The following is a 23,605-nucleotide window of genomic DNA, read 5'->3' as shown; positions in this document are numbered from 1 at the left end:
TGAAACATTAAGGAAACTAAGAAAATTCTTTGCCAACAGAACTACTCTGAAATAATTGCTACAGGAATTGCCAGGCAAAGGGAATATAATGCCAGAAAGAAACCTGGAACATCAAGGATAAAGGAAGAGCAAAGGAAACGGTAACTATATGGGTAAATATGAATATAATAGACTAGTGTACCCCTTTGAGTTCTTTCAAATATGTTTAATGGTTGAAAACAAATTACAAAATTGTCTAACTCGGTTTTAAATGTATGTATATGCAACACACAAGATAAACACAGCGTAAAGAGAGGAGGGTAAGGGACATATATGGCAATAAGGTTTCCACACCCCAATTGTAATGGTAAAAATTGATTCTAGGTAGACTGAGAGAAGTTAAGTATATGTAATATAATCCATAGAGTAACCACTTAAAAAATTAATACTACAAAAACTGATATACCCCAAGACAGATGATGTTAGAATAATTGGATGTCTCTATGCAAAACAAAAACAAAAACAAACAAAACAGACAAAAAAAACAAGCAAAACACCTTGATCTCAACCTCACACTTTACACAAAAATTAACTCAAAACGGACCACATATCTACATGTAAAACATAAAACTAAATGGGAGATGCAACTAAAGAGGGATGGCAATACTTTTTCAATCACAGCATCCGTATTCTAGTAACATTGTCCATATTCTAGTCACAATATCCAGCTTCTCCTTTGGGGCCATGTTCCTGCCCAATGCCATAAATTCTTTGTGAATTTGATGTCAACTCTACCATCCTCTACTGCTGCCTAATAGAACCTACACCTGCCATTACCTCTTTGTTTAGAAATCAACTTAGTAACACCCACGGCTTCTGGGTAAGGTGGCAGGTGCCCTCCTCTTCTTCACCTAGAGATCATCAAGTGCACATAGCCAGTTATGCAAGATGGGCTGAGTCCTATCACGGGACTGTGGTCGTCACACGACAATCCAAGCAGGATGTAATGATGCTGTGAAGGCTAAGTTATTGCTAGACCTAATGAGGTTCTTAAAAAGATTCCCCATCACCATTATGGGAGAGGTTCAGGAGAAGAGGCACCTGTAACTCCTTATCATCTGTTATGAAGAAAGACTCTTCCTATGTACTCTTTAAAAGCCAGCCTTGAAAAATATCTTAGATGTACACTTTACTAAATGCCATTTCATTTGGAAACTAGCATGTGATATTTTTTTTTTCTCCCATGGCACTAATGCACAAAACCAATATATTTTATAGCCTAAATGAAAAAAAAAAAAGGGACAGTGGGAAGTCTGGTGCTGCTCCTTTAAGATGCTTCCAGAGAATCAAATACCACTCACAATAGGGCTGCCAAGTAAGCACTTATGAAAGGTTAGACACTGAAGCAATAAACTCCAGCATGAGGCCCTTTGCTCTCCTGGTTGAACGAGATGTTTAATAGCAGGGATTCATCTTCCCCCATCTCCTATCTTCATCTAGTCAACAGGGCCACAGAATCTTTCTCAGACTCAGCCTTTTTCATCTTCTCCTGACTTTGAGCTCTCTCTTATCAGTTCTTTCTGCTTTATCCTCACCTTATTACAAGTATTTCCCCTCCCACACATCAGACTGGATCTTCAAGGGAAAGAACTGAGTCTTATTCAGCTTTCTTTTTCTAGAGATCAAGATAATGTTTGGAATCCATTTATTTGTTTTCCCATCCACCATTTGTCCCTCCATATATTCAACAAATATATACATATATATATATATATATACACACACACACACACACACACACATATATATATATATATATATATATATATATATATATATATATATATCACCGTCTGGATGTCAGACATTGTTCTAGGCACTGGGAATACAATAGCAAAGAATACTTCCAGAACTCGTTGTGTAAGCAGGAAAAAAGATGAGTTAATTGACGATTACAATACAGAGAACATTTGCTACAATGAAAGTATAAGATGTGCTAAGGGCACATAGAAGGGACAAAAACCTTGTCTTAGAAAGTTGAAAAAAGATGTTAGTAGTTTTTGTTTGTTTTGTTTTTTAGAAAATGTATCCAGAAAAAGAATGAAAAAAATTATTTCAAGGAGAGAGGGAAATGTGTGAAAATCCCAGCGGGATTATACAAGTGCAAGTAATTCAATGTGGTGGAAGGATCAAGAGCGAGAAGAAACTGGCAAGAGATTAACTTGAATTGGGAAACGTAGGAGTCAGAGAAATAAGAAGACATACAATAAATGAATGGATAAATAGATATGTATGTTGTCTTGTTCATAATAATAGAATGTGGGAAATTCCAGTTCTCAGGACAGCTGTGAATTATTATTCAGAAGAGCACCAAAGAAGTCTAACAGCATAGAACTCAGTAAATCAAATCAACTGGTACCTCTGTACCTTTCTCAGATTTGCCATTTTCATAATCGTTATAAATTCTTCCGAAATAAGATGGCATTGTCCCATAAAAGCATGCTTCAAAGTACCCAGGGTGAGTGCTACCGTTTGCCTTTTCCTTCATGCATTTCAGGATTATTGCATACATCTGACATGTGTACTCCGAGTTCCTACTATCTGACTAATGCTGTGCCAATGGAAGGGGATGCAGATGTAAATGATACCCAGCGCCTTTCCTAAAAAAAATCTCAAAGAGAAGGGAAGAGAGAGGAATGAGATGAAGATTATAATGCAGGGTCATAAGTGTGATAATAAGGGAAAACATAGGATACCCCAGGCACCCAAAGGAGAGGGGCACCAACCCAGCCTGTTGTGTGGGGAAAAAAGTGGAGGGAGGTGTCAGTCAGGTGTTTTAGGAGATGGAGCCCTTGGTCTAACCCTTACTGGATGAGTAAGAGTTGGGCGGGCTGACCTACCCAAGGATTTGAGAAGATAAAATTGCAAACAGCACAGTTAAAGGTAGAACAAAGTAAGGGAGATGATACTGGGGGCGGGGGGCGGGGGAAGTAGGGAAAGCACATTAATATCATAACACCTTTATATGTTGCTTGATTTTAATTATACTGGCAGGAAAATAATGATTTTAATCATTTTAAAGCAAAACACATTTCACATTAATAGTAGTTAAAATTTACCTGGTGTTTACAACATGCCAGAAAATGCGTTAAATGCTTTTCAGGAAGACCTCAGTTAATGCTCACCACTTGGTGAGTAGTCAGGATCCTTAGGTCCATTTTACAGATGGGGAAACTGAAGCACGGAGAGATGGAGTGACGTCCTGAAGTCATAAAGCTAGGAAGTATCGAAGAGGGAATTACTATCTAGAGGGCTCAAGTCCCCCTCTGAATCACTGCAGCACACAGCTCCCAGTACCAAGGAAACCATCCCAAACCACAGATACCCACCCTCCGATCTGCACCTCATTTGTCTTTAGCAGGTGCTTTTTTTGCTGACTGTTTACATGCTTGTGGTTTTGCAACAAAACACAAAATGATTGTGATATCTGGCTACATAAATGCATAGATCTACACACTTGGATTCTTGTGGTTAGATTGGGTTTAGACTGGGTTTAGAGTGGAACACTTTCCACCAAATTAAGTTTCTCCAGTAACAACCCACTGGTCCTTTTGCAGGTGGGAGTTTTCTCCACAGTGAAGATTGGAGGCTCAGGCATCAGACTGCCTGAGACAATCATGGTGCATTGTCTACATGACATTAGCCACACTGTAAACTCTCTCTGTTCTCAATTTCCCCATCTGTATAATGGGGATAACATGGTGCCTACCTAGTATCTAATTTTGTTGTGAGCTCAAAATAAGATAACCTATATAAAGTACTAAGCAAAGCACCTGGCATATTTAATTCAACAAATACTAGAAATTGCTATTAATATTCATGTGAGAGCAGGGGGGATGGGGGCATTTGTTTCAGACAGAACACTAGACCAAACAATTTGGGTTCAAATCCTGGCTTTACTCCCCATAGGCCCTGTGAATTTGGCTGAAGTAATAACACTTTTTGAGTTTATGCTTCCTTTAAAAAAAAAAAATGAGGACAATAGCTGGCTTGAAATTTTGAAAGGTTTGATATTATCCTTTTGCAATGGGTGGGCAAATAGGTCCTCCTAAGACCCACAGATGAGTGGTAAATTGCTACCACCTGTGGAGGGCAGTCTGCAGCTATCATGACACAGAATGTGCATTTCCTTCCATTCAATGGGGAAGGAAGGGCAGTGCTTTTCATAGCACAGAACTGGAACTTCAGAATATCAGTATCCATCAGTGCTGGTTAAATAAATTGTGGTTCCTCTATAACAGGGGTGGGAAAACTTGTTCTATAAAGAGCCAAATAGTAAATATTTTTGGCTTTGGGGGCCATAGTGTCTCTGTCTCTACTACCCCAATTCAACCCTGCCATTGTGGCAGGAAAGCAGCCATAAACGATGTGTAAACAAATGGCTGCAGCTGTGTTTCAATAAAACTTTATTTACAGAAATAACTGGTGGGCCAGATTTGGCTTGTGGCCATAATTTTCCAACCCTTCATCTATACTATGGAATACTATGGGTTCATTAGAAATTTACTGAAACAGATACACACTACTATATATAAAATAGATAAACAGCAAGGACCTACTGTATAGCACAGGGAACTATATTCTAATAACTAAATATCTTCTAATAACTTATAATGGAAAATAATTTGAAAAAGAACATATATATTAGATATATATGATAACTGAATCACTCGGCTATACATCTGAAATTAACACAACATTGTAAATCAACTATATTTTTTTCAATTTAAAAAAATAAATTTACTTCTATGGAAGGGTGCTCATGAGAGAATGAACAAAACAAAGCAAGTTGAACTGCTTTTTAAAATACAATCCAATGTTTGTTTAAAACCTGTACATATGCACATGCGTGCAAATATCCATTCACACCTGGAAAAAGTATGGGATGATAAACACCAAACTGCAAACAAAAGCATGCAAATTATGTCCTGGGAATGAGAATAATAATGGGGACCAGGTAGTAGTGAAGCTTTTTCTCACTTTTAACCTTAGTTCAACTTCTTGCAATGAGCGTGCACTGCTTTTCTAAATCAAATGAACAGCAGTCATAATAATACCTTTTAAAAAGCTGAGAGTTAAAGAGTTTTTGAATGATTAAATGAGAAATTGCATGTACAGCATCAAATCCAGGTCTGACCTGGCACATAGCGGGTACTCAGTTAATGGTCGCTATAAATAACTCCCCAGAGCACCAAAAGAGTTACGAATTGGGAAAAGTCCAGGGAAAAGTTCAACTCCAAATTTTCCGGGACATTATGTATTTTAGTGTAGACTCTCTTCAGTAGGGAACTATAAAACAAGGAAAAAGGTTGATCTGCCCACCCTAGTTCTGGGTTCTGATATAAAATGTTTATTAGAGATCTGAGTTTACGAAGATCTGAAATCCCTGAATATAATCCAAGCTGTCATATGGTTGTAATAAAGCCCACTACTTTTTTCCAACTGCATCCTACAGTGAAGTGTGTCCTCTGATTCAAAGAAAACAGGATTGTTTATGTCAGATAAGCAAATATAGATCCCATCACTTGTTCTGGCTGTTGTTTCTTTTTGGTCTAAGGGAGAAAAAATAGTGCGTGAAAGTAATAAGTGCTTAGACTTCAGAAAAGGAAGTGAGGAATAATCAACTGAAAAAATGAAAACAAAAAGCCACAACAGTGAGTCAGGTCAGCCATGATTAATTAACTCGATTCTGACTCATGCCGTATTATTGAAGAAAATGCATTTGAGAGAACTTGGGGGATCCACTCATCTTCTCCCCAGACATTTTTATTTTAACCTTGGGGAAAACCAGAATCTGCTACTAAAATCTCATCTGATTTTGTAAAGGTGCCAGATTTGGAGGGGAGCCAAAGGGGGTTGGGAGAACGGGGAAAGAGCTTGGCAAGGCTAAATACTAATTGGACAAGAAAAATCATTGGTTTGGTGTTATATGTAAACATGAACAGATAAACCCAAAGACTGAAAGCTCTAACATATTTAATTGATGGCCAGCAGTGCTTAGGGGTAATGTATTGAGCATGTCATGAAAATCTCAAACTACTTAGTATTTTTAGCACTTAAATGACTTACGTGTGGTATATGTCAGACACTACACAACTGTGAGTGAGCACTGCTTCTCCTGCTGTTCTCTGTAAAACCATATCGTTTGATGATGTTGGTACTTATCACAAGAGACCCACTGTTCCAGATGTAAGTCACTAGGGAGAGTCAAGTGTTGGTTATCTGATTAAAGTGATGTCAGAGGTCAGGATGCCCGCAGAACTGGAGCGAGCCTCAAATAACAGGTTTTAAAGAGCAGTTTTCTTTGGAGGATATGCTTTTTGCATTTGCTGTGCCATGAACCCACTTGTTAAATACCCCATTAGCAACAGAACGAGTCCCCCAGATCTGGGACAAAGCTGTGCAGGCAGACGGATTCCACAGACAAACACCAAGCAAGAGGTGGCAGCACAAGCGGCACCTGGCATGGATCCCCTTCAGCTTCCCGCGGCCATCTGCTTCCTGCAAGGATGCAGTCCCTTGGAGTTGTTAATTTCAGGCCTGATGCTGGTCTTGAAGTGAAAGGGCAGCCCCTGGCCACGAACAGCCCGGCTGGCCTGACACATGCATGCACGTTTTCAAGTGAAACCAGCAAAATGTCTTTGCATCTGATAACTTGCAAGGTGGGGGAGACATATTGCCTATTATTTATTCTAATAATAAACCATTACCCCAGGCATATTTTTATTCTCCAGATTTAATAAGGTATTTTGTGAACCGAGGCAGAGGAGCGAGGGAGAAAACAATTGCGGTTATTACGAAGACGATTTCTATTTGTTTCAGCTGCAGAAGCAATCACCATTCCTTTCCTTCATAATCAAGGGTTATAATTGCTCCCCCAACTCCACCCCAATCTCTTGCTCAGTCCAAGAAAATTTGAACACTCACTGAAATGTCCTGAGGAACTAAAAGGGCTTGGCATGCTTCCCTGAACCAGTCTCCTGGGACCATCATTACCTTATAGCCAGAGAACTCTGATTATATAGCGTGGGGCTCTCAACTCAGATTTTCCCATCATGCGCCTCTCCACATCCAGAGGTGAGAAAGAGTGGGGAGGGCCAAGTGGGTTATTTACATACCATTTGCATATCTCCGCTTAAATGGAATATATGTTCTCAAGACATTTTTAAATTAAGATGTTTTAACTGGACTTTTTTTTCCCCTTCTGGTTAGATGTTGCAAAACTCTGGTGATAATTTTTTCAGAAGTTGATATTTTTATCATTTGCAACCCAATTAAATAGATTCAGCAGAGATACACAGGCCACAGCTTTATCTGGGCAGTTATCCTGATTAGGTTAATTGAAAGACATTTGAGAGGCATCTTAATGCCTTAGGAAAAACTCTAAAAGCCAGACTTCTATGGTTCATATCTCAAGTTCCCTGCTACTTATTAGCTTAGGAACCTTGAACAAATTCCTCAGCTGGGCCTCACCCCAAAGGGTCATCACAGGATTTGAATGAGTTAATATTTGCGAAGCAATCAGAACATCCAACAGAAAGCACTGCTTAAGTGTCTTTTTAATGCAAGAAAGTGCATTTAATCCAAAGTCTGTTTGCTGTTGTTATTTGTTCTTTTTATAAATTGACAATGGACCGGGCCTGCCCAGCTCTGTGCTTAGATGCTGGGTGGAGGATACCACAGTGGTAGAAAAATAAAGGTGGTGAAAAGCTGCTGATATTTCTGGAAGTTTTGTGCTGTGACCTTAAAAGTTCACTCTACAGACAGTAGAATATGTCAACAGAAATAAATCATGTGACAACCACTATACTATCAGAAAGAACCATACTATAGTGAGGTGAACTAAGTCCCATTGAACCAATTTTCCAGACAAGGAAATAGGGACATAAGTGACTTTCCAGTGGAAGGCAGCCCAGGCTGGCTCTCTAAGCCACACTGCCTTCTGCATTTAAAGAAATCTTTACATAGCTGTAAGAGGTCTTTTCCATTCCTGATCTGTGACTTTACAAAATGTCATCATTTAAGAAATGGGAACAATCCTGTAGCTGGAGGAGTATTCATTTTCTAATTTTCCAGTTCAGTTGTCTGAAAGGGTTGCCTGGGTGGTGGTGGTTATTGTTGCTGTGTGTGTGTGTGTGTGTGTGTGTGTGTGTGTGTGTGTGTGTGTGTGTGTGTGTGTGTGTGTGTGTGTGTGTGTGTGTGTGTATGTGTGCGTGCCATGTGCGTATGTGTGTGTGTTCACACCCTTCCTGGAAACCTTAATGGAAGGAGAGCTGGAAGACAAATACTTCATGAAAAATGAGCTCTTAAAACCCTAAACTTAAAGAATCTTCTGAAAGAACTAGCTTCACAAAAGTTCTGAAACAATGAGGAGGCATTCATGTAAATTGCAGGCAATTGAAGAGGAAAATCTAGGTCATCTGGCTGTTTGCTTTGTCATCATCAGTATTAATTAGACCCTGGAAGTAATGACTGAACTTGGAGAGCTCTTCAGATTTAAAATAATAATAATAATAAACCAACAGAGCACAGCTTTACCTTCGGAAAGAAAATATTTTCACAAGTAGAGTTCTGAAATAACCTGAGTGAAAAAAAAAACCTTGCAATTAAATTCTGCAAATGTGCCCTGAGGTAATCCCAGGGGAGGTCTTATTTGTACTTAATATTCAAATAAATATTCTTTTTGTGTGCAGCGCATTTGATAGGGTGCATTTTATTTAATTTGAGTGTATAACGTAATCAGCATGGTGAGGGATAATCACAGGGAGCAGTAGAATCCTTTAACCAGGATAGATGGGCCAGCTCCACGGTGGAGGGGCGATCGTGGGCGAGGAAGGAGACGCAAAGAGCAGAATCCCAAGCATGGTTCCCCCGGAGTGTCCTCATGTTCAAGGTGGTGTCCGAGGACCCAGCAGCATTGGCATTAATCGGAAGCTGATTAGAAATGCATCCCAGACCCTGCCCACCAGACCAACCGAATCAGAATCTGGGTTTTCCGAGACCCTAGGGGATTCCTGTGCACATTAAATCTAAAGGAGTACTGAGGTCAAGGGTCCTCACTGCAGGTCAGGGGTCCCCTAACAAGGAGGACCCTCTAGCCGCTGTGCTCCCGTATCTTCACAGATGCTGGGTACCAAAAGGCTGCCAGGGGACGTCTCCAGATGTTTGCTGGAAGGTAGAGCCACAGGGCTCTCCAGGCAGCCTCATATGCTCCTCCCTCTTTCTGGCCAACTTTCTGAAGTGCCCTCAAGGTGGTGACAGTCTTTCGTCCAGCTGGAGCCCAGCAAGGAGGCGGAGGAGGAGAGGAGGGGCTCAGCATCTCTCATCTTCACCCCCAGACGCCTAGAGGGTTCATTTTTCCTGACTTAGCCCCTCTCCTCCAGCATCATGCACGATCTCGCTTTCCGCCTGCTTCATCCCATATTTACTGGCTAGTGTGTTAGGTAGTCTCATTATTATGATCTCTTTTAATAGATGACAGAACGGAGGTTTATCCTGAGTTAGGAAAAAGCGGAGCCAGGAGCCCAACCCAGACCCACCTGAAGCCAGAGCCTCTTCATCCAGTGTGCGCCCCCCACCAACTCCCTGACCACCCCACAATGGAGAGAAATCAGTGAATTCATAAAATGTCCAATACAGCACCTGTCAGTTGTTCAATACTGACCCAAGCCCCATCCCAGCCTCCCTTCCTCATCTGCTTCCTTTTCTTCTGTTACGTGAAATCCTTCCATTGGGACCAATTCTGCGTCTTGGCAGTTGCCATTAGTGTATCTCCCACTATGACCCTCTGCATCCTCACGCTAAGGTGGACTTAAACAAAGTTCACATTTCACACTGTTTTCAGGTTCTTAGGGAAGAGTTGGTGTGAGGGTGTAACCCCTAAGTTCAACACGGCTGTCGTGCTATTGGGACCTGCTGACTCCACTCCCCACGTGCTTCCCATCAACACAGACTCACTTCCTGACTGACGTTGCCCCTGAGGATAGGAGGAGACGGTAGGTGCTCTTTCCCATCTTCTGAAGACAAGGGCAGCGAACAATCTGTGCACAGGAGGTGGTCGTGCTCTTTTTGCAGAACTGAATTCTGACGATTCCTTGTTATTCCTGTGGACTCGCATTATCTTTCCAATCGGAGCGGTTCTCCCACTAGCCAAGGACAGCCTCCTTCTCCAAAGGTGCTCTCAGCCACAGCACTTAGAGACCTTGGAAGTTAGACAAGGATTAGCGAAGAGGCTGCACCTTGTGCCCAGAGACATCAAAAGCATTTTCAGTTCAACTGGACCCAAGTTGGGGGTCCCTCAAGGAGGGTAAAAGGAAAATTCACCACCAACAAAAAAAAAAAGCTGGTGAAATTCAAGGATAGAGCTACTGAACAATGAACAATCTGTTCCATGGAATTATTGGAGAATATCATCTCTAATTCCATCAAGGAATAATGAGAGAGCTTGGGAAGGGGGAGAAATAATGCTCCTTTAGCGGGTCTAATATATATTTTTTAAAAAGCTTTAGACAGTGGGTGTTCCCAAACAGGAGTTGGCCAATTTGCAATTTGCTCCTGACTCCGGATTGTAATCTTTTCTTTTAAAGACAAATTAGGATTGATTAAAAAAATAGTAAAACCATCCGATTCTAATGGGGACCAAGAGGGAGAGACGTCGCGGCCATCCAGAGCTTGCTGGCAGCCACAAGAGGACCAAAGCACGTGCAAAGGAGAGTCGGTTTCCTTCCCTCGACTTGAGCGAAGCTAGGAAGCCATGCTACCCTCAGTAATGAGCACCTTAAATAAGGAGGAAGCCCGTCCAGTCAACTTGGCTGAAACCTTGCTTAGCAGCCACTGGCAGTGCTACTGGAAGAGAGGAAAGCCTCTGTAATTACACTAATGAGGAAGAGATGAATTGCAGGTCACCACGGATAAGGTGGTGGGGTTCCACGGGTGTCAGGCAGGAAAGCAGGGACCACCACGGCCAGACGGGACACAAGCTGTCTGCGTTCTCTGGGCAGTGGGTAATACATGGGATGATGTTTGGGAGCCCAAAGAAGAATGTTATAAATAATCATGATCATCAGCATTTATTAAGTGAGATGTACTGAATTGGGGGCTTTGTATGCATTATCTCATCACAGTGAATCATCTCATATGCCTGATGAGGCTGATATTATTTTTATCCCAGTCTGTGGCTCAGAGAGGTTAAGCAACCTGCCCAAGTTGACACAGCAAGTAAATGGCAGAGCCACTATTTGAGGCCAGGCAGCAAGGCTTAGGGTCCATTTTCTTAACCACTAGGTCTTCTGGCCTCTCTGCCTTTAAAGTTGTAGCCACATCCTTGAAACACAGCTGCCTGTCACTTTCTCTCCACTCACTTTGTCAACTATGGCACCACCCTGACTACAGCTCTGGAAGAGACAGCATCACAGATCGTAGATGCTGTGATCTCATGTGAGCCTCCTGTTCCCACCAGACAAGCTGGACCAAATAGGCTCTCTTTCTGGGGCACCACTCTGCTCCACCCCCATCATCCTATCCCTTGAGTATTTTTTTTCAAGGATAGATACACATATTCCCTTGACTCTTCCTCAAATGACAAGGATTGGAGTCCTTTTCCTATCCTGATCATTTCCTCTAAGATAAAGGGGAAACTCCCCTCTGTAAAGTCAGTCAGAGGTGAGTGTAAGTCCCGGACCTGCCACTTGATCCTTGGACCTTGACTATGCCCATAACTTTCTACAGGGGGTTGAATAGCATCCCCCCAAATTCATGCCCACCCAGGACCTGAGAATGTGACCTTATTTGGAAACAGGGTCTTTGCAGATGTAATTAAGTTAAGAATAGAGAGGAAATCATAGTAGATTAGGGTGGGCCCTAGATGCAATGAGAGCATCCACATAAGAGACAGAAAAAGGACGCACAGGGATAAGGCCATGTGACAACAGAGGCAGAGACTGGAGTGATGCCGCCATAAGCCAAGGGATTCCAGGAGCCACCAGAAGCTGGAAGAGGCCAGGAAGGTCCTCCCCTAGAGATCTCAAAGGGAACATGGCCCTGCTGACACCTGGATTTCAAACTTCCAGCCTCCAGGACTGTGAGAGAATAAATTCCTGTTGTGTGAAGCTACATAGTTTGTGATAATTTGTTACGGCAGCCCCAGGAAACTGATATGTTGGCTATGCCTCGTGTTCTCATCTGTGAAATGGGTGTGAAAGTCACGACCGCAATGGACAGAAGCACCCCACGTCATACCATCCCCGAAACCGAACAGCAGCCTTCTCTATCTTCATCCAGATGTTTAGAAAAATGCCACCAGGACAGACCCGGGCTCAAAGCTCACTGGAGTCACTCGGTTCCAAACCACCAAGGCGTTATGGACCGATCTACCGATCATGCCTCTCAGCTACCAATCTATCAATAACTTGTGACTTCTCCACCTCCTTTTCTGAATCTCCATCCCATCATCTTCCACCTTGCCCAAAGGTGGACACATACGTGTCCCACAAAGGTCTCTTTGTTGACTCTCCAGGTTAAATTCATATATAATGTGTCTACCACATGCTCTAAACCTACCATTTCAGGGAGAAATGGTGTGTGCTGGGTCTGGGTTATCCTAAATAAATTGATACACAAATCTCGTTATCATGCTTTCCTCTTCAATAAACTCACAAACCATGCTTCTCATGACCTTCCGACACCTGAGTGCAGGATTTACGAGATGCTACCAGCCTCTGGTTTATAGGGTCCACCAGCCTCCTTCCATCTGTTCTGAAAATTGCAATGATATCTGATATTTATTCATTTCCAATCTCATGCCCTTCTGCTTTTTGCCACACATTCTCATTGATAGTTGTTGATCTTGTGTCCAAGTTATTCTATTGTCTTTGGATATGAGTCTCGATAAAAATACTTAGGTTTGTTGAGAGCTAACACTCTCCTAAGATAGTTTCACCAATACCAACTCCACCACCCCACCAAAGTTTATCCCATCCTGAATGAAGAGGATTTTTCGTGACAAACAGGGTAAGAACCAATGAAGAGTTTTGTTTCTTCTATGTGATGCATTAAGATTCTTCTATCAGCCTCTGTTAGCCTGGTGATCTCTTTCTGCCTCTGTTTGATCAGCTTTTAGATTTTAGATATTTCTGTTTTACCCTGACGTTATTAGCAACACTTAGTTAAGTTCATTTGGAGGTTGGGCTACCAAACAGCTGGCTTGCTGATGTCATTTAAACATGTGGATGAGGAAACTGAGGCTTAGATTATACACTTTCCCACAAACACATAGCTGCAATCATAGAGCTGGGATCATACTCAGATCTGACTGGTGATAGAATCTTCTCTCATTAGCCTCTGCCATGTGGCTTTCTTTGTTAATTGCAAACTTTGGGATAGTCTAAGTGTTCCATATTCCCATCACCAAGCCCCACACTCCTCTTAGATTTTCTAGGTTGATCAAGTCCTGTGATACTTCACAGTTGGTTCACATTTTCCAAGAAACACAAAAGCATGCAAACATCCTTTGGTAGTCTTTCACAAATAGAAGTCACAAGGATGTTTGGTTGAATTTTCTAAAAGATGGGAGCCCCTTATTGTGATTAAATGAAGAGCTTAAGATGATCAAGCATCAGTGAGAAAAATTCCACCCCATCCAACTCCAGCCTTACACTGAGGCAGAGCAACTTTATAGCAGTCCATTCCCACCCAGAGACAGCACAGACTGTGTGCCAATTTGATTAGAAAAGGGCTAACACGCAGAGCCAGCCCTGTCTATTAGCCGGAGAGCTGGACTAATGAATCTTGGAAATGGAAAAGTCTGTCTATCCTTCTTCAAATCTGTAAGCCAATTATCATATTGGATCTTGACTTCCAAAATTTCTGCAGGCTTCTAGGCAGTGAAACTGTGCCAAGCAACAGGCAAATGAGAAGTCAGGGCTGCGGACACCGTTTCTGGGCTGGAGATTAAATAAAGCTTGTCCTTTCTTTCTTTCTTTCTTTCTCTCTCCCTCCTTCCTTCCTTCCTTTCTTTCTCTCTCCCGCTCTCTCTTTCCTTCCTCCCTCCCTCTTTGTTTGCTTCTCCCTTTCTTCTTTCTTTCTTTTTCTTTCTTTCTTTCTTTCTTTCTTTCCTTCCTTCCTTCCTTTTCTTTCTCTCTCTCTTCCTTCCTTCCTTCCTTTCCCTCCCTCCCTCCCTCCTTCTTTCTTTCTTCGTCTCCTCTCCCTCTTTCCCTCTTTTTTTCCTTCCTTCCCTTTTTTTCTTTTTCTGCATCTTTAACACCCCAAAATATAGTCTATAGGTTACAGAGGTGAAGGGAAAGAGATCTATCCGTTTTCCTGGTAAAATCAAATAATTTCACTATTTCTTTTTTCATCTGGAAACCTGCTTTGCCATGTCTTTTGAAAGGTAAATTCTGAAAGGTGGGCTTCAGGGATTAAGTTCTAGCATGCTTGTTCTCTGCTTGGGTTTATCTAAGTACATTAGTCTTGGTTACAGGACAAAAAAACTAAGGATAAGAGGAAGTTGAGTGGAGACATTTAGAGAAAAAACTCTGGAGCCAGACGGCTTGGGTTTGAAACCTGGTTTTTCCACTTACTCGTTGCCTGACCTTGGTTAAGTTACTTAACCAATTCCACCTCTAGTACTGCATCTGAAAAAAAAGGAACATCAACAGTGTCTCTTATTGGGTTTCTATTGGGCATATATGAGTTTATATCTAAAAAGCACTTTGAGCAGTTCCTGGCACAGAGACAGTATTATATAAAGTTTTTATAATAAAATAGACATAGTTAACTTATTCAGAGAGACGATTCATCCTCTCTATTCATTTCCTTGATTATTAATTGAACACATACTTATGAAAGTTGTTTAGGAGAAAGGAGTTGGAGAGGCAGTGTCCCAGCAACACTTGGACTTGCTCAGCTAGTGTCCCGCTGCCCAGAGAGAACAGCATGGTGTGGGCCAGGGCTGCAGGACCGCTAGACCTCTGGCCCCACTCCATCCAGGGGCGGGGCAGCTCACACTCCAGGCCTGAGAAGGTCCAGCGGCCGACCTGGCCGCCCCTGTACCACCAGGCAAAGCACATGCTGCTCTAGGCAAATCCTTCCCTCGCAACTAGAAGACTGTAACGTCTGGAACAGCAGGTGCCACGTGTCAACTTTCTCTAAACCTGATTTAAAGGTGATACGGTGCCCTCTGGCAACAGGAAGATGGGGCCGGAGAACAGAGGGGCAGGGAGAGAGTCCACAGGCACAAAGGGCCACTCTACCTAAGAGGTTCAGCGAGAGTATTTCTATTTGATGGGTCAGCCTGCCCTAGCCCGGGGGATCCAGGCTTTTCTATCTTCTCTGCATCTCCATGCAGAAATGCCACAACAGCTTCAAGGAGAGGGAGAGGGACAGAGGCTTGTGTAAGTGCTGCCGTGAGGGGGTGTGTGTGTGAGAGACAGAGAGACAGAGACAGAGAGAGAGAAGATTCGCGGTCTCTTGGAGGTGTGGGGAAGAGGAAAGAACAGGAAAAGAGAGTCGACATATTCAGACATATAAGGGCTGCCCCCAACTGCCCTTTAGTCATTTAATTCTGCAGTTTTGAAAAGTAAAGCAAACTCCTTTGTAAAACCGTTTTGTCCTGGGCACACAAATTAAATTATTAATTACAACACATCAAACATGGCCTGGCGGCAATTCACAGGCCTGGGAGTCAGGAAGGGGGAAGATGAAACATCAGCCTTAAACGCTGGCCTTGCGCCTCCCACGAAAGGAGAGTCTTCGGGTTCCTTACAAGGATCCCCAGAAGATGGGTTTTAGGGAGACCCGACCCAGAGGGAGGGCATCTTGCTGGCACCCTGAGCTCTGGCTGAGTCCTGCGAAAATAACAAGCTCCCCGCTCCGCACAGAGGGAATCGGATCCAAGCCCCAGTGCTCGCGTCCGCTGGTGCCTATGCCGGCTCACCCTAGACCCGGCTCTCCCTGCCAAGCAAGGCTGGGGCTCCCCACAGGGGCTCAGGGGTCCACAGGTCCCTGCAGCCAGGACGGATCCTCTCTCTTCAAACAGCTTCTGGTTGCAGGGTCTGTGAACCCCAGCGTGGCCTGGGGCTGCTTTAGGATGCGGTCGCTCCAGTTCAAATCCCTGCAGCGCCATCTGCTGGCCAACTCCTCCTAGTACGGAGGAGCCCCTGGACGCAGAGGCAAAGACCCTGCCCCCAGAGCCAAGCACTCCCCGGGACCTCGGAGGAGGAGGCGCCACCTTCCCTCCCAGTCTCCCCAGTGCAGGCCGCTTCTTCTTGGCTGCGGGCCTGGGAAGCATGCGACTGCCTATCTAAGGCTCTGGGACCTGGTCCCATCTCTTCCTTTACTGTAAGGGATGGGCCTCTGGATGTCCCATCCCCTCTCTGGGCCTCAGATTCCTCCTCTATAAAGCGTGGAGGTGGACAGGGCAATTTCCAAGGGTCCTTTGAGCTTCGGATTTCTGTGAGGTGTGACTTCAGATGTGAAAACCAGCTTGGCTGAAGGCCAGCAGGGTCCAGGAGAAAATTGCGGGGCACGGCTCTGAACTCAATCTTGAATACACCGCTTCAAAGGCTTAACAACAAGGGAGGGACAGGGCACTGGCCAACTTGTCCAGGAGTTTTTGCACGAGGGCCTCTAATTATTGCCTATTATTTTAAAAAATGCATGAGAGAGAAGCTATGGATTATAAATTCATGGTAGATTATGTTTTAATGTTCCCCAAACAGAATAATAATTGCTAAAACTGCTTTGGGTATCAAGCTTCATTGCACTGAACTGCACTCCAAGAATTATTATTTTTAAAAATCACTTATGGTACCAAGATGGCACAATGACACAGAACTAGACTCTCCACGGCAGTCTCTGTTGGAGCCATCATATCCCCATGTGCTAATGTCCGGGGCAGGATACGAGAGCCAGTGTTGTAAATTAAGGTGCAATTTGTAAATGCTTCATTAATATTTATTAAATGATTATTGGATGCTTTTACAATCTTTGATAAGATATTATAAAGCATGTCATTAAAATGCATTAGAAGCACATTCTTAGCAAGCCACACCACAGCCCGCTGTTAGGAAATGCCTGGTTTTATGATCCTCTTCCTAAAGCCTTTTCCAAGATATGATTATCATGAGGATACAGAAACTTAAGTGGCTGCCCTATCAAAACATCCCCTGGGATGGTGACAGATATCACCCCCATGGGCATCATAAACAGTGAGTCTCCCTTTTTGTCAACTGCCTTTCCAAATGCTATGGCTTAGATCCAGCAGAAAACACCTAGAGGGATAAGAGATTTCACCTCTGGATGATTAAAAATGGCAGCCTACAGTTCTGTGTTGAGAAGGATTCTGAGGCTCTATTTGAGAGCTAAGTGGAAAAGAATACAGTGATCAATAAGTGATGCCTGTTGTGTGCACTGTATTTGCAAGTGTCATTGTAGAGCTTGTAACACCCATCTGTGATCTAGGAAAAGGGAGATAATCTAGTCAGAAGGGTTGCAAGACATAATGGGAGATGTCCATTCTGAAGGTCGTTATTTCTATTTTGGTTGCCTCATATACACATGTCCGTGAAAGAAGGCATGAAAGAGGAAAGTATCTTCTGAAGATTATGTATGGAAAGAGGGACAGAATAGATTTCCATTCCTTCAGCACCAAAAGGTCTTCCTTCTGTGGCCCAATAATATCTCATTCATTTCTTGAAGACCATTAACCCCTTCCTTCAGCAGTTTCCCACTGTGTGTTTCTTGGACTTACCAAGGCCTTTCCTACCTCAGTGCCTTTGCACAGGCTGGTCTTTTTGCTCAGAGTTCCTTTACCTTTCTTTTTTGAATGGGATGCCTTCTTATTTTTCTCATCTCAAATGAAATACCCCCTCCTGCCAGAGCACTTCACTGCCCATCTTGCCTCTGGCCTGGCTGTGTTTATTTCATGACAAAGAGTGGAGACTCAAGATTCAGACGGTGGGGTTCGAGCCCTAGTTCTGCAGCTTCCTAGCTGTGTGCACTCTGGGGCCAGTCACTCACCTTCTCTGCCCTTTCCCTTCCTGGGGTGTAAATAGGGAGGATAAGAACAGGGCCATCTCACAGAGTAAATGAGCTCATATACAAAGAGCATGAAGAAAGTGCTTGGCACATAGTAAGTACTCATTTTTCTCATTTTGCCTACTTAACTATGCGGGTTTTTTTTTTTTTTTTCTGCTTTCCTCTGCTACATGTCAGCCCTATGGGGGCATGGGCCGCATACATCCAGAAACCACCAGAGTGTCTGGCTCATAACAGTTGCCCAATAAATATTAGTTGAATTTGCCACCAGAGGCTTCTCTAGGGTTATAATGAGTGAGGCATAGTTTCTGCCCTCCTGGGGCATCCGGGCTATGAAGAAAAAAAAAGAGGCATAACATTCCAATTCAACCTCATAAGCTCAAGGAGAGAGGCGTGGTCTGGTGGGACTAAACATCCTCTGGGTCAGGGAAACCTGAGTTTGAAAACTGTCTCTGCCACTTCTAAGAATATGACCTTGAGCAAGTTATTTCATTGCTCCAGCTTCTGTTTGGATAATAATATCTACCTTCAAGAATTAGAAAAAAAAAAAAAATATATATATATATATATACACATAAACAGGTAGACTTCAGAGATAATTCCGGGTTCATTTTCAGAGCACCATGATAAAGCAAGTATCGCAATAAAGTGCATCACATGAATTTTTCTGATATCCTGGTGCCTATAAAAGTTATGTTTACCCTATACTATACTCTATTAAATGTGTAAGAGCATTATGTCTAAAAAAACAATGTAATACTCAATATTAAAATACCTTATTGCTAATAAATGTGCACCATCATCTGAGTCTTCAGCAAGTCATAGTAGAAACATCAAAGGTCATTTATCACAGGTCACCAGAACAAAGAACTAATAATGAAAAAGTTTGAAATAGTGTAAGAATTACCAAAGCGTTGACACACAAACATGAGGTGGCAAATGCTGTTGGAAAAGTGGCACCGATAGACTTGCTCGACACAGGATAGCCACAAACCTTCAATTTGTAAAAAAAAATTGGAAGCACAATAAAGCAAAGTGCAATGCAACGAGTTCTGCCTGTATATATATCTGGAACATAGAAATTGCTCAATCAATTGAAGGTACTACACTATTACTCATTTTTTAAATGTTATTTTCACTATTTACAGGAGGCTTGGTGAATACTATGGTGGACACTGAATCCAGCCTGTGCAAATAACCAATGTACATGTCCTTAAAGTGAAGGAATCAGACTCAGATGCGGCCACAGGGTCCTGGAAGGTCTCCAGACCGCTCAGAAAGCATCCCTGGTTTTCTACAGAACACTTTGCACTGCCACCAGCTGATTCAAGCTTTCAGGAAGGATTCCCATTGGTGCCTTAAGGGACCCTGCCAGCCTGGAGTTTTGTCACTGCCTGCAGCTTCCCCTGGGCTCCTGGCCCAGGGCCTCCTGGGGACCCCCTGGCCACTGAGACCTTATGGGTTTGGGAGAGGTGATGTAGGCCCTCCCCTTGCCTGGCAGAGCAGCAGGGCAGAGAGCTGTGGACCAGCTGCCTCCTTCCATCCTTTCACCCACGAGTCTTCCTTCTTGCCCCTGCAACAAACACACACATGCACGGCCCAGGCCGCAGGGAGCTCTTTCCTACATCACAGTGCTGTTCCGGTGATGAAGGCTGTGGGCACCGTATTCTCAGCAGGGATTCTTAGCACGGCTTTGGGATTTGAAAGATCTGAGTTTGAATCCTATCTTTGCCACTTTCTAGCCACCTGACTTCACTTAAATTGTGATACTTAGCTCCCTTTAAGCCTCTTTTTTTTTTTTCCAGCTTTTTAAAAGTAAGAGTAATGTAAGGGTAGCACCCATACAATTTAAAATGGCAATTTTATATTATATATATGTACTATATTACCAATATACATGCACTTAGCACATGCCTGATGTGCAAAATATTTTAAAATATTAGTTATTACCATATTTATCATTTTTATCAAGGTGGCACCATTTGCTCAAAACAATCATCCATTCATGTGACAAACCATGGTCTGATCCACAAGCCCCCATCATAGGAAAAAAAAAATAAAACTGACATACTGCTGTGGACATTTGTTATTAACCAAGTGTGATAAAGTGGCATTTTCTTTTGTTTTGCTTTGTGATTCTGTGATTCTAGGTGCTCAAGCCCCAGAAGGAAAATCCAATATGCTAAAGGAACCTGAGTACAGGAGAAAAGGCAAGGCAGGAGAAGCATTTAAGTCTGTTAATCATATTCATTCACTTTTTCATTTCATTCATCACGGACCATTCCTTCCTACCACCTCCTCCCCACGTGGGTGACAGTCAAGCTGGACGGGCCTTTGGGAAAGTCATCTACCAGGGTTGGCAGGTGAAGAAGAGAGACCCGTGGTGTGGCCAGGCCTCTGTGGCCTTAGCCAAAGATACTTTAGAGTGAAATTCAAGGTAAAAGCTAAACCAAGGGGCCCCAGGTGGTAACCAAGAAAGATGGGAGCCAAAGCAGTACCTGCTGCAAAAGAAGAGCCATTCAGCTCACATCCAACTAATAAGGTTCTGCTACCCATTCATGCACTTGTTCATACATCTGTTCTACAAATATTAAGCTCTCACCAAAACCAGGTAGTGTGGTAGATACTGGAGAACAGTAACAATGCAGTTAGGAAGGTGGAGATTTCAAAGAGCTACAGCTTTGGGAAAAATGGATGTTTTCCTCCTCCTCTGCCTCTTCCTTTTGTAATATGACCACATGGGCTGTATCCCATTACATTTCCTTTTCTACTTGTTTACTCTTTAGGTGGACATCTCTGATCTTCTGTTTGCTTTGATAAAACACAGGTAAATTCTCCCACATTCCCTTTTCTTTTTATTCATATATGGGTGAGTGTGTGTGTATGTGTGTGTGTGTATGTCTAGATTTACAGAAGAGTTGTAAAATAGTACAGCAAGTTCCTATGTACCCTACACCTGGCCTGAGAAATGACAATGTGTGACAAATACTCTGGCAGGAGAAGTGGTGATTCTGGAAGAAGATATTGAAGGTTCATCTAACATAGTCTAGAAAGCATCATAGGGGGCTTCCTGGAGGAAGTAGCATTTCATCAGCGACAAGAAACAAGAGAAGGTGTCAGCCAGAGGAAAGGGAAGACTGTTCCAGGTGGAGCGAACAAAATGTCCGAAGGCTGGGAGGCGAGAGAGAACAAGGCTTATTTGGAACAGCCAAGAGAAGGTCAGTATTGCTGGACCATAGACTGGGAGGTGGAGGTGGCAGCTGAATAGACTCCAGTAGTTCAGGATTGATGGGAAGTAAGGTGTAGGAATTTCCTTTTTTGTGCTACACCTGCTGGGCAAAGCCCATAAAGATGTGATATTTGGACCTGAGCATCCCTTCTTTGCATAAGATCTGCTTCCTCTCTGGCTAACGTCATGCCCTTCCCAGAAATGAGTTAGCCTGGACTCACAGCTCTGCTCATGTAATTCCAACTATAAAGTGATTGAATATGCAGAGCACATGTCACAGAATCAGGAGGACTGAGGGCCAGGGTGGCAGACAAGGATGCTTTTGAGACCCTAACAAAAGCTATGAAATCTCTCAGGGGGGAAAATACACACAGCATGAGCTCTCTCTCTCTCTCTGTCTGTCTCTCTCTGTCTCTGTCTCTCTCCCCTCTCCCCTCTCCCTCTCTCCTTCCCCACTTCCTCCAATACACTTTCAAAAAGTCCATGAAACTCAGTTAAAAGGTCCTATTCCAAAGAATTCATTTCATACAAAAACTTAGGACCCTTTTCATCCAAAGCATCAACATTTCCCCAAGTTACCTGCCTTTTCCTTAAGCAACAACACAACAACCATAACAACATAACAAAACCTAAATGAAGTAAATGCACCAAATTACATTATTTCATAGCTTTCTTCCACACAAGAAAAGGAAATGCATATGAGGGCAGAGGAAAGTGTTTATGAAAACAGTTTTATATAAAATAACACCACGTGTACTAGGAAATTCCTCTACACTAAGGGAATGGGTGCGATTTCCAAGCTCATCAAGGATCATCACCTCTTATTTTTCATACCCATACTCACACCCCTCCACATACACACACAGACATTTGTAAAAACCTAGGAAACCAGGAACAGTCCCTCCAGTGCTGAACAAGAGTGCGTTTAAATTTAGAAGCATTGTCCACATCTCCAAAACAGGATCAGTTAAGACAACACATGTAAATACATACACACATGAACACAGACACAGATACACAATTACACTCAAAGACGCATCCAGAAAGGAGAGACTCACTCTTATTGGGATTGACTTAAAGCGATCCTAGACTTAGAGCTTCCACGGAAGGTAAGAATCTCACCTGAAATGTTAGAAATCCCCTTGCAAGAAAAGGTAGCTGAGGAAACACCTAGAGTGAGGGCCAGTAAGAGAAAGCTTCCATTCTCAACGTGGCTGCAGGTTTGGCATGAGCCACCAAGGGATGGAAATTCAGCAAGGGTGCAGGTGGATTCCCAAGCAAGTGGGCTTCATTCCATGAATCCTAGATGCTCAGAAAGATGGGTGGGTGCCCACGCAGGCCGGCTGAAGGAGCTAGCAGGGCCTGTCTTCAAATGGGAATGACAACCCCCCGATGGGCACTTGGGAAAATTTCACTCTCTGAATGCGAAATGTGCCTGAAGAGGGGCAGGGTGCACACCTAATTCTCCCATCACAGGAGGTTTGCAAACATGGCATTTGGCAAATTTATTTCCTGCCTCACTTTCTTCTTACAAAGCCTCTGAGACTCCAAATCATAAATAAATAAATAAAACACATTTTTTAAAAAAAAAAAAAAAAGAAGAAGAAAACAACAATGTTCCTCTCCCAGAGGGTTATAATTCATCAGTATTTGTTTGGAAGTCAGCCTGTCGCAGGGCTGTGAAAAGGTGAAGAGACAGCTATGGAGCGTACAGAAAAGGAAAAAGCTTTCCCCGTCAAGGTCAAGTATATATCAGCCGTGAGACAAAGCAACACTCATTTCAACCCGAGGCCACAATGTACCTTGACCCCAGCCTCATGAAAACAACAATTTGCAGTCGTCTGTAAAACACTTCCTTTCCTTTCTCTGTTCCGTTGGCTTCTTCTGAATTCACACTCCTGAGTTAGCGGTATCTGGCTGTATTTTACAAGCATGTGTGTGCACTGCATCCTAAGATTTGGGGCCAAGATTTATCTCGTTCTCTGATGGCATTTTATCGTTATTAGAGAGTAATAAATTTCAGCTCCGTTAGTATTGCATTTAAATATGCACCAGCCAAGATAGAAAGGTGCTAGATCTATAGCACGCTATAAATTTCCATTATTTGCCATCATTCTATACTAGGGCCTTGGCAGAGCCCAGCCAAGACTGCACATTTTGTTTAGATTGCTCCTCTTCCCTAAAGGGAAACTTCGCCAACACTTGAAGCAGACACGATTTGCTGGCCGCAACTCTGTTTGCACCTTAACAGCTGTTTTGCTTTTTTATTTAGAGAGAACAGGGTTGCCGCCATCTGTCTTTTGA

At 42.9% G+C, this 23,605-nt stretch overlaps 1 protein-coding gene and 2 long non-coding RNA genes across 31 annotated transcripts in view; 2 read left to right on the top strand and 1 right to left on the bottom strand.

Annotated features, from left to right (window-relative positions):
• LOC309614219 overlaps positions 1-23,008 on the top strand; it is a 35,071-nt gene extending 12,063 nt beyond the window's left edge. The window contains exon 2 of the long non-coding RNA XR_014236084.1: positions 40-23,008. This is a non-coding gene — a long non-coding RNA (uncharacterized lncRNA). The remainder of the gene's footprint in view (positions 1-39) is intronic.
• RBFOX1 (RNA binding fox-1 homolog 1) overlaps positions 1-23,605 on the bottom strand; it is a 2,204,510-nt gene that overhangs the window by 633,071 nt on the left and 1,547,834 nt on the right. The window lies entirely within an intron of this gene.
• LOC309614218 overlaps positions 1-23,605 on the top strand; it is a 409,767-nt gene that overhangs the window by 341,371 nt on the left and 44,791 nt on the right. The window lies entirely within an intron of this gene.

This window comes from Balaenoptera borealis, assembly GCF_965194805.1.
Source record: "Balaenoptera borealis genome assembly, chromosome: 16".
Classification (NCBI taxonomy): domain Eukaryota; kingdom Metazoa; phylum Chordata; class Mammalia; order Artiodactyla; family Balaenopteridae; genus Balaenoptera; species Balaenoptera borealis.
Note: the sequence above shows the minus strand (reverse complement) of the source record. Positions and strands in the feature narration are given on the sequence as shown.